This window comes from Aphis gossypii, chromosome 3 (genome assembly GCF_020184175.1).
Source record: "Aphis gossypii isolate Hap1 chromosome 3, ASM2018417v2, whole genome shotgun sequence".
NCBI lineage: Eukaryota > Metazoa > Arthropoda > Insecta > Hemiptera > Aphididae > Aphis > Aphis gossypii.
In genome coordinates, this window is record NC_065532.1 from 43,950,793 (window position 1) to 43,963,755 (window position 12,963).

Consider the following 12,963-nt stretch of genomic DNA (forward strand, 5'->3'; position numbering starts at 1 on the left):
AATGTTTATAGATCTTGCGTGACTATATGATTATCCGGCTTTAACACTATTCCGCAAAATTTGCGGAATCGTGTTGATTTTAATAGCCACTGATATGACTCCGCAATTTCTATGTATATTATGTATACACGATTCCGCATAATTGTAAATGCAACGTTGCAATACAAATATACAATTAATTACTCTTGTTATTATAAATTGTAATTTTTGAAAAGTTTAATTTTTTAATTTTTTTTTTTCATTTCACAAAACAATAATCAGCTAATAATTATACAATTAAAAACATTTGTTATTATAAAACATAATATATAAAAATATTATAGGTGTCGAAATAATATGGGTACCTATATAATACAAGATTTATACTTAATATATACCCTAATAGTAGTTGCAATGCGTTCTGTTTCTTTTATGTGTCGTATTCTTTTTTTCATTATTAGAAATAATTGTATATATTTTTACTTTTTATTTCGGACTGTGTTTCTAATAAGACCGTTATAAATGGGCGGATGAGAGCAGTTAAATTGGCCATTGTATGTTCGATGAAAACTTCCAGCTGCATTTGTTTATTGTTATTCTGTGATAACATTATAATAATATTGTAAAAATTATAAAATAATCCTAACCGTTTGTACTTGTATAATAGTAAGTTATAGTACATACCTTGGGTTCTTTGATGGTTCTTCAGCCCAAATTAGTGGTGTAAAAGGACAGTCTTTGTCAATATAATTGTTTAAAATATAATCAGAAAATAAAAAACCACTCATCAGGACATATACTTATTAAATCTGCAAGTGCATTTTTAACTTCATTGCTTGATAGAAATAGTAAACCAAAAAAATTTTTTACCCGTTTTCCAAAATCATTATTTTCTCTAGTATAGACTTTCTCTTAAAGATTTCTCGCTTTGGATCTGAAAAATAATATTTAATTGAAAAATCTGATGTATAAAAATTATTAAATTAATAATTAAACTTATTACAAAGTTATTACTTTTTTAGTTTTTTCCACCATGCTTGTCCTAAATGAAATCTGCATCCTTTTATACTGACATCATTCAAAACTATGATTGCTGATTGGTGGACAGTTAATTCGAAGTCGAAATGAAGTGTCTTCAAATGAAATATGCATGAAGTCATTTCAAAACAAATTGTTTTCATAAATTAACACATTTTTTAATGTAAGTACTTTGACTTTTATCTTTTTTAAAAAAAAATATACCAACGGAGTGTAGAATCCACTTTTTAACCTGTCTATTGTGTATAACTGCATAAAATATTTATGGCAATATTCAACTGTGCCATCACCGAATAATTCTGTACAAATTTTTTTTATTAAAAATGAAATATTATGAGCCGTTCTTATACAAACTTTTCATTTGGTGCAGTATGAATTAAGTGCTGGTTTTTGTACATAAAGCTATTGTCTAATTGCAAATTTCTTAACTGTTCTAAAGCTTCATTTAATAATTTGGGTAGCATGGACATTTTTTTCGGCATTTATCATACACCGCTTTTCTTATCGATGTAATATCTGAACATTTAATTGTTAATTGTCACTTGACAAATTGATGGAATTTTAACAATTGGTATTTGATAATATAGATGTCATACGAAAAAAATGAGTTGTAAACTAGATCTAAACTAAAACCATGTTTTATTTTCAAAAACGCAGTTCAAAGTAATTAAAAATTAATTAATTACAATTTATTTTTCTTATTATGTACATAATAACATATTAGTTTATTTTTTTAATCTGTTATAGCGTTTACGCTGTCAATAGTGCAGTCCAAATTTCTTATATATCTAATCTTATAAACGATGACATGAGCATTGTCTTATCGCATAATAATAGCTGAACCAAATAACTCGTATACGTTTATTTATTTATGTTGCGGAAACTTTGTTATATAAAGGGACAAAAAAAAAATTTTATTTATCGTTAAACAACAAATCAACGACAGTTGTATACGTTATTTAGTTACATCGTTATTTCGTTGTACATTAGATCGATTTTGACGCTCGGTGAAAACGCGCGTGTATCGCCCCTAGGCCCTAGTATAAAGTGTGGTTCGGGCCTTACAATAATAAATTGTATTTTGTTTTCAGAATGGCAACGTTACCTTTAAAATATTACACGGAATCGTGTATGTATGTATATATATATATGTATAGAATTTGCGGAATCGTGTATTGTATATAAGTGACTAATAAAAACAACACGGTTCCGCAAATTTTGCGGAATTGTTTTCCACTGATTTATCTAGTATCTATAGATAATATACTAATATAGTATAACATGGTGAAAGAGTAAGTTTTCAAATTCAAAATTTCACAAATATGATCTAATGCGATGACTTATTAATGTATATTCATAAAAACATAAAAAATGTCAAATTTATTTTTCTTATTCGGTCCACAGCCACTTGTTGTCGAATTTTTCTAAAAAAAAACTAGTTTTACGTATTTTTCACAGTGTAAATAAACTGCTATCGTTTTAAAAACGCATTAAGCATCTTAAGTTAACGTCCCAGTATCTTTTAGATCAATAATAATAAGAAATATCTCAAAATTATTGTGAAAGGCCACGAAATACAGTTTTTTTGGAAAAATCACGTTATGTACAATACTTGGTGAAAGAGGAAGTTTTCAAATTCAAAATTTCACAAATTTGATGTAATGCGATGACTTATTAATGTATATTCATAAAAACATAAAAAATGTCAAATTTATTTTTCTTAATCGGTCCACAGCCACTTGTTGTCGAATTTTTCTAAAAAAAAACTAGTTTTACGTATTTTTCACAGTGTAAATAAACTGCTATCGTTTTAAAAACGCATTAAACATCTTAAGTTAACGTCCCAGTATCTTTTAGATCAATAATAATAAGAAATATCTCAAAATTATTGTGAAAGGCCACGAAATACAGTTTTTTTGGAAAAATCACGTTATGTACAATACTTAAGGAAAGAGTAAGTTTTCAAATTCAAAATTTCACAAATTTTATCTAATGCGATGACTTATTAATGTATATTCATAAAAACATAAAAAATGTCAAATTTATTGTTCTTATTCGGTCCACAGCCACTTGTTGTCGAATTTTTCTAAAAAAAAACTAGTTTTACGTATTTTTCACAGTGTAAATAAACTGCTATCGTTTTAAAAACGCATTGAACATCTTAAGTTAACGTCTCAGTATCTTTTAGATCAATAATAATATGAAATATCTCAATATTATTGTGAAAGGCCACGAAATACAGTTTTTTTGGAAAAATCACGTTATGTACAATACTTGGTGAAAGAGGAAGTTTTCAAATTCAAAATTTCACAAATTTGATCTAATGCGATGACTTATTAATGTATATTCATAAAAACATAAAAAATGTCAAATTTATTTTTCTTATTCGGTCCACAGCCACTTGTTGTCGATTTTTTCTAAAAAAAACTAGTTTTACGTATTTTTCTCAGTGTAAATAAACTGCCATCGTTTTAAAAACGCATTAAACATCTTAAGTTAACGTCCCAGTATCATTTAGATCAATAATAATATGAAATATCTCAATATTATTGTGAAAGGCCACGAAATACAGTTTTTTTGGAAAAATCACGTTATGTACAATACTTGGTGAAAGAGGAAGTTTTCAAATTCAAAATTTCACAAATTTGATCTAATGCGATGACTTATTAATGTATATTCATAAAAACATAAAAAATGTCAAATTTATTTTTCTTATTCGGTCCACAGCCACTTGTTGTCGATTTTTTCTAAAAAAAACTAGTTTTACGTATTTTTCTCAGTGTAAATAAACTGCCATCGTTTTAAAAACGCATTAAACATCTTAAGTTAACGTCCCAGTATCATTTAGATCAATAATAATATGAAATATCTCAATATTATTGTGAAAGGCCACGAAATACAGTTTTTTTGGAAAAATCATGTTATGTACAATACTTGGTGAAAGAGTAAGTTTTCAAATTCAAAATTTCACATATATGATCTAATGCGATGACTTATTAATGTATATTCATAAAAACATAAAAAATGTCAAATTTATTTTTCTTATTCGGTCCACAGCCACTTGTTGTCGAACTTTTCTAAAAAAAACTAGCTTTACGTATTTTTCACAGTGTAAATAAACTGCTATCGTTTTAAAAACGCATTAAACATCTTAAGTTAACGTCCCAGTATCTTTTAGATCAATAATAATAAGAAATATCTCAAAATTATTGTGAAAGGCCACGAAATACAGTTTTTTTGGAAAAATCACGTTATGTACAATACTTGGTGAAAGAGGAAGTTTTCAAATTCAAAATTTCACAAATATGATCTAATGCGATGACTTATTAATGTATATTCATAAAAACATAAAAAATGTCAAATTTATTTTTCTTAATCGGTCCACAGCCACTTGTTGTCGAATTTTTCTAAAAAAAACTAGTTTTACGTATTTTTCACAGTGTAAATAAACTGCTATCGTTTTAAAAACGCATTAAACATCTTAAGTTAACGTCCCAGTATCTTTTAGATCAATAATAATAAGAAATATCTCAAAATTATTGTGAAAGGCCACGAAATACAGTTTTTTTGGAAAAATCACGTTATGTACAATACTTGGTGAAAGAGGAAGTTTTCAAATTCAAAATTTCACAAATTGATCTAATGCGATGACTTATTAATGTATATTCATAAAAACATAAAAAATGTCAAATTTATTTTTCTTATTCGGTCCACAGCCACTTGTTGTCGAATTTTTCTAAAAAAAACTAGTTTTACGTATTTTTCACAGTGTAAATAAACTGCTATCGTTTTAAAAACGCATTAAACATCTTAAGTTAACGTCCCAGTATCTTTTAGATCAATAATAATATGAAATATCTCAAAATTATTGTGAAAGGCCACGAAATACAGTTTTTTTGGAAAAATCACGTTATGTACAATACTTGGTGAAAGAGTAAGTTTTCAAATTCAAAATTTCACAAATTTGATCTAATGCGATGACTTATTAATGTATATTCATAAAAACATAAAAAATGTCAAATTTATTTTTCTTATTCGGTCCACAGCCACTTGTTGTCGAACTTTTCTAAAAAAAACTAGCTTTACGTATTTTTCACAGTGTAAATAAACTGCTATCGTTTTAAAAACGCATTAAACATCTTAAGTTAACGTCCCAGTATCTTTTAGATCAATAATAATATGAAATATCTCAATATTATTGTGAAAGGCCACGAAATACAGTTTTTTTGGAAAAATCACGTTATGTACAATACTTGGTGAAAGAGTAAGTTTTCAAATTCAAAATTTCACATATATGATCTAATGCGATGACTTATTAATGTATATTCATAAAAACATAAAAAATGTCAAATTTATTTTTCTTATTCGGTCCACAGCCACTTGTTGTCGAATTTTTCTAAAAAAAACTAGTTTTACGTATTTTTCTCAGTGTAAATAAACTGCTATCGTTTTAAAAACGCATTAAACATCTTAAGTTAACGTCCCAGTATCTTTTAGATCAATAATAATATGAAATATCTCAAAATTATTGTGAAAGGCCACGAAATACAGTTTTTTTGGAAAAATCACGTTATGTACAATACTTGGTGAAAGAGTAAGTTTTCAAATTCAAAATTTCACAAATATGATCTAATGCGATGACTTATTAATGTATATTCATAAAAACATAAAAAATGTCAAATTTATTTTTCTTATTCGGTCCACAGCCACTTGTTGTCGAATTTTTCTAAAAAAAACTAGTTTTACGTATTTTTCACAGTGTAAATAAACTGCTATCGTTTTAAAAACGCATTAACATCTTAAGTTAACGTCCCAGTATCTTTTAGATCAATAATAATAAGAAATATCTCAAAATTATTGTGAAAGGCCACGAAATACAGTTTTTTTGGAAAAATCACGTTATGTACAATACTTAAGGAAAGAGTAAGTTTTCAAATTCAAAATTTCACAAATTTTATCTAATGCGATGACTTATTAATGTATATTCATAAAAACATAAAAAATGTCAAATTTATTTTTCTTAATCGGTCCACAGCCACTTGTTGTCGAATTTTTCTAAAAAAAAACTAGTTTTACGTATTTTTCACAGTGTAAATAAACTGCTATCGTTTTAAAAACGCATTAAACATCTTAAGTTAACGTCCCAGTATCTTTTAGATCAATAATAATAAGAAATATCTCAAAATTATTGTGAAAGGCCACGAAATACAGTTTTTTTGGAAAAATCACGTTATGTACAATACTTGGTGAAAGAGGAAGTTTTCAAATTCAAAATTTCACAAATTTGATCTAATGCGATGACTTATTAATGTATATTCATAAAAACATAAAAAATGTCAAATTTATTTTTCTTATTCGGTCCACAGCCACTTGTTGTCGATTTTTTCTAAAAAAAACTAGTTTTACGTATTTTTCTCAGTGTAAATAAACTGCCATCGTTTTAAAAACGCATTAAACATCTTAAGTTAACGTCCCAGTATCATTTAGATCAATAATAATATGAAATATCTCAATATTATTGTGAAAGGCCACGAAATACAGTTTTTTTGGAAAAATCATGTTATGTACAATACTTGGTGAAAGAGTAAGTTTTCAAATTCAAAATTTCACATATATGATCTAATGCGATGACTTATTAATGTATATTCATAAAAACATAAAAAATGTCAAATTTATTTTTCTTAATCGGTCCACAGCCACTTGTTGTCGAATTTTTCTAAAAAAAACTAGTTTTACGTATTTTTCACAGTGTAAATAAACTGCTATCGTTTAAAAAACGCATTAAACATCTTAAGTTAACGTCCCAGTATCTTTTAGATCAATAATAATAAGAAATATCTCAAAATTATTGTGAAAGGCCACGAAATACAGTTTTTTTGGAAAAATCACGTTATGTACAATACTTGGTGAAAGAGGAAGTTTTCAAATTCAAAATTTCACAAATTTGATCTAATGCGATGACTTATTAATGTATATTCATAAAAACATAAAAAATGTCAAATTTATTTTTCTTATTCGGTCCACAGCCACTTGTTGTCGAATTTTTCTAAAAAAAAACTAGTTTTACGTATTTTTCACAGTGTAAATAAACTGCTATCGTTTTAAAAACGCATTAAACATCTTAAGTTAACGTCCCAGTATCTTTTAGATCAATAATAAGAATGAAATATCTCAAAATTATTGTGAAAGGCCACGAAATACAGTTTTTTTGGAAAAATCACGTTATGTACAATACTTAAGGAAAGAGTAAGTTTTCAAATTCAAAATTTCACAATTTTATCTAATGCGATGACTTATTAATGTATATTCATAAAAACATAAAAAATGTCAAATTTATTTTTCTTAATCGGTCCACAGCCACTTGTTGTCGAATTTTTCTAAAAAAAAACTAGTTTTACGTATTTTTCACAGTGTAAATAAACTGCTATCGTTTTAAAAACGCATTAAACATCTTAAGTTAACGTCCCAGTATCTTTTAGATCAATAATAATAAGAAATATCTCAAAATTATTGTGAAAGGCCACGAAATACAGTTTTTTTTGAAAAATCACGTTATGTACAATACTTGGTGAAAGAGAAGTTTTCAAATTCAAAATTTCACAAATTTGATCTAATGCGATGACTTATTAATGTATATTCATAAAAACATAAAAAATGTCAAATTTATTTTTCTTATTCGGTCCACAGCCACTTGTTGTCGAATTTTTCTAAAAAAAAACTAGTTTTACGTATTTTTCACAGTGTAAATAAACTGCTATCGTTTTAAAAACGCATTAAAATCTTAAGTTAACGTCCCAGTATCTTTTAGATCAATAATAATATGAAATATCTCAATTATTGTGAAAGGCCACGAAATACAGTTTTTTTGGAAAAATCACGTTATGTACAATACTTGGTGAAAGAGTAAGTTTTCAAATTCAAAATTTCACAAATTTGATCTAATGCGATGACTTATTAATGTATATTCATAAAAACATAAAAAATGTCAAATTTATTTTTCTTATTCGGTCCACAGCCACTTGTTGTCGAACTTTTCTAAAAAAAACTAGCTTTACGTATTTTTCACAGTGTAAATAAACTGCTATCGTTTTAAAAACGCATTAAACATCTTAAGTTAACGTCCCAGTATCTTTTAGATCAATAATAATATGAAATATCTCAATATTATTGTGAAAGACCACGAAATACAGTTTTTTTGGAAAAATCACGTTATGTACAATACTTGGTGAAAGAGGAAGTTTTCAAATTCAAAATTTCACAAATTTGATCTAATGCGATGACTTATTAATGTATATTCATAAAAACATAAAAAATGTCAAATTTATTTTTCTTATTCGGTCCACAGCCACTTGTTGTCGATTTTTTTAAAAAAAAACTAGTTTTACGTATTTTTCTCAGTGTAAATAAACTGCCATCGTTTTAAAAACGCATTAAACATCTTAAGTTAACGTCCCAGTATCATTTAGATCAATAATAATATGAAATATCTCAATATTATTGTGAAAGGCCACGAAATACAGTTTTTTTGGAAAAATCATGTTATGTACAATACTTGGTGAAAGAGTAAGTTTTCAAATTCAAAATTTCACATATATGATCTAATGCGATGACTTATTAATGTATATTCATAAAAACATAAAAAATGTCAAATTTATTTTTCTTAATCGGTCCACAGCCACTTGTTGTCGAATTTTCTAAAAAAAAACTAGTTTTACGTATTTTTCACAGTGTAAATAAACTGCTATCGTTTTAAAAACGCATTAAACATCTTAAGTTAACGTCCCAGTATCTTTTAGATCAATAATAATAAGAAATATCTCAAAATTATTGTGAAAGGCCACGAAATACAGTTTTTTTGGAAAAATCACGTTATGTACAATACTTGTGTGAAAGAGGAAGTTTTCAAATTCAAAATTTCACAAATTGATCTAATGCGATGACTTATTAATGTATATTCATAAAAACATAAAAAATGTCAAATTTATTTTTCTTATTCGGTCCACAGCCACTTGTTGTCGAATTTTTCTAAAAAAAACTAGTTTTACGTATTTTTCTCAGTGTAAATAAACTGCCATCGTTTTAAAAACGCATTAAACATCTTAAGTTAACGTCCCAGTATCATTTAGATCAATAATAATATGAAATATCTCAATATTATTGTGAAAGGCCACGAAATACAGTTTTTTTGGAAAAATCATGTTATGTACAATACTTGGTGAAAGAGTAAGTTTTCAAATTCAAAATTTCACATATATGATCTAATGCGATGACTTATTAATGTATATTCATATAAAACATAAAAAATGTCAAATTTATTTTTCTTAATCGGTCCACAGCCACTTGTTGTCGAATTTTCTAAAAAAAACTAGTTTTACGTATTTTTCACAGTGTAAATAAACTGCTATCGTTTTAAAAACGCATTAAACATCTTAAGTTAACGTCCCAGTATCTTTTAGATCAATAATAATAAGAAATATCTCAAAATTATTGTGAAAGGCCACGAAATACAGTTTTTTTGGAAAAATCACGTTATGTACAATACTTGGTGAAAGAGGAAGTTTTCAAATTCAAAATTCACAAATTTTATCTAATGCGATGACTTATTAATGTATATTCATAAAAACATAAAAAATGTCAAATTTATTTTTCTTATTCGGTCCACAGCCACTTGTTGTCGAATTTTTCTAAAAAAAAACTAGTTTTACGTATTTTTCACAGTGTAAATAAACTGCTATCGTTTTAAAAACGCATTAAACATCTTAAGTTAACGTCCCAGTATCTTTTAGATCAATAATAATAAGAAATATCTCAAAATTATTGTGAAAGGCCACGAAATACAGTTTTTTTGGAAAAATCACGTTATGTACAATACTTAAGGAAAGAGTAAGTTTTCAAATTCAAAATTTCACAAATTTTATCTAATGCGATGACTTATTAATGTATATTCATAAAAACATAAAAAATGTCAAATTATTTTTCTTATTCGGTCCACAGCCACTTGTTGTCGAATTTTTCTAAAAAAAAAAGTTTTTACGTATTTTTCACAGTGTAAATAAACTGCTATCGTTTTAAAAACGCATTGAACATCTTAAGTTAACGTCTCAGTATCTTTTAGATCAATAATAATATGAAATATCTCAATATTATTGTGAAAGGCCACGAAATACAGTTTTTTTGGAAAAATCACGTTATGTACAATACTTGGTGAAAGAGGAAGTTTTCAAATTCAAAATTTCACAAATTGATCTAATGCGATGACTTATTAATGTATATTCATAAAAACATAAAAAATGTCAAATTTATTTTTCTTATTCGGTCCACAGCCACTTGTTGTCGATTTTTTCTAAAAAAAACTAGTTTTACGTATTTTTCTCAGTGTAAATAAACTGCCATCGTTTTAAAAACGCATTAAACATCTTAAGTTAACGTCCCAGTATCATTTAGATCAATAATAATATGAAATATCTCAATATTATTGTGAAAGGCCACGAAATACAGTTTTTTTGGAAAAATCATGTTATGTACAATACTTGGTGAAAGAGTAAGTTTTCAAATTCAAAATTTCACATATATGATCTAATGCGATGACTTATTAATGTATATTCATAAAAACATAAAAAATGTCAAATTTATTTTTCTTAATCGGTCCACAGCCACTTGTTGTCGAATTTTTCTAAAAAAAAACTAGTTTTACGTATTTTTCACAGTGTAAATAAACTGCTATCGTTTTAAAAACGCATTAAACATCTTAAGTTAACGTCCCAGTATCTTTTAGATCAATAATAATAAGAAATATCTCAAAATTATTGTGAAAGGCCACGAAATACAGTTTTTTTGGAAAAATCACGTTATGTACAATACTTGGTGAAAGAGGAAGTTTTCAAATTCAAAATTCACAAATTTGATCTAATGCGATGACTTATTAATGTATATTCATAAAAAATAAAAAATGTCAAATTTATTTTTCTTATTCGGTCCACAGCCACTTGTTGTCGAATTTTTCTAAAAAAAAACTAGTTTTACGTATTTTTCACAGTGTAAATAAACTGCTATCGTTTTAAAAACGCATTAAACATCTTAAGTAACGTCCCAGTATCATTTAGATCAATAATAATATGAAATATCTCAATTATTATTGAAAGGCCACGAAATACAGTTTTTTTGGAAAAATCATGTTATGTACAATACTTGGTGAAAGAGTAAGTTTTCAAATTCAAAATTTCACAATATTGATCTAATGCGATGACTTATTAATGTATATTCATAAAAACATAAAAAATGTCAAATTTATTTTTCTTAATCGGTCCACAGCCACTTGTTGTCGAATTTTTCTAAAAAAAAACTAGTTTTACGTATTTTTCACAGTGTAAATAAACTGCTATCGTTTTAAAAACGCATTAAACATCTTAAGTTAACGTCCCAGTATCTTTTAGATCAATAATAATAAGAAATATCTCAAATTATTGTGAAAGGCCACGAAATACAGTTTTTTTGGAAAAATCACGTTATGTACAATACTTGGTGAAAGAGGAAGTTTTCAAATTCAAAATTTCACAAATTTGATCTAATGCGATGACTTATTAATGTATATTCATAAAAACATAAAAAATGTCAAATTTATTTTTCTTATTCGGTCCACAGCCACTTGTTGTCGTTTTTTCTAAAAAAAACTAGTTTTACGTATTTTTCACAGTGTAAATAAACTGCCATCGTTTTAAAAACGCATTAAACATCTTAAGTAACGTCCCAGTATCATTTAGATCAATAATAATATGAAATATCTCAAAATTATTGTGAAAGGCCACGAAATACAGTTTTTTTGGAAAAATCATGTTATGTACAATACTTGGTGAAAGAGTAAGTTTTCAAATTCAAAATTTCACAAATATGATCTAATGCGATGACTTATTAATGTATATTCATAAAAACATAAAAAATGTCAAATTTATTTTTCTTATCGGTCCACAGCCACTTGTTGTCGAATTTTTCTAAAAAAAAACTAGTTTTACGTATTTTTCACAGTGTAAATAAACTGCTATCGTTTTAAAAACGCATTAAACATCTTAAGTTAACGTCCCAGTATCTTTTAGATCAATAATAATAAGAAATATCTCAAAATTATTGTGAAAGGCCACGAAATACAGTTTTTTTGGAAAAATCACGTTATGTACAATACTTGGTGAAAGAGGAAGTTTTCAAATTCAAAATTTCACAAATTGATCTAATGCGATGACTTATTAATGTATATTCATAAAAACATAAAAAATGTCAAATTTATTTTTCTTATTCGGTCCACAGCCACTTGTTGTCGAATTTTTCTAAAAAAAAACTAGTTTTACGTATTTTTCACAGTGTAAATAAACTGCTATCGTTTTAAAAACGCATTAAACATCTTAAGTTAACGTCCCAGTATCTTTTAGATCATAATAATAAGAAATATCTCAAAATTATTGTGAAAGGCCACGAAATACAGTTTTTTTGGAAAAATCACGTTATGTACAATACTTGGAAAGAGTAAGTTTTCAAATTCAAAATTTCACAAATTTTATAATGCGATGACTTATTAATGTATATTCATAAAAACATAAAAAATGTCAAATTTATTGTTCTTATTCGGTCCACAGCCACTTGTTGTCGAATTTTTAAAAAAAAAACTAGTTTTACGTATTTTTCACAGTGTAAATAAACTGCTATCGTTTTAAAAACGCATTGAACATCTTAAGTTAACGTCTCAGTATCTTTTAGATCAATAATAATATGAAATATCTCAATATTATTGTGAAAGGCCACGAAATACAGTTTTTTTGGAAAAATCACGTTATGTACAATACTTGGTGAAAGAGGAAGTTTTCAAATTCAAAATTTCAAATTGATCTAATGCGATGACTTATTAATGTATATTCATAAAAACATAAAAAATGTCAAATTTATTTTTCTTATTCGGTC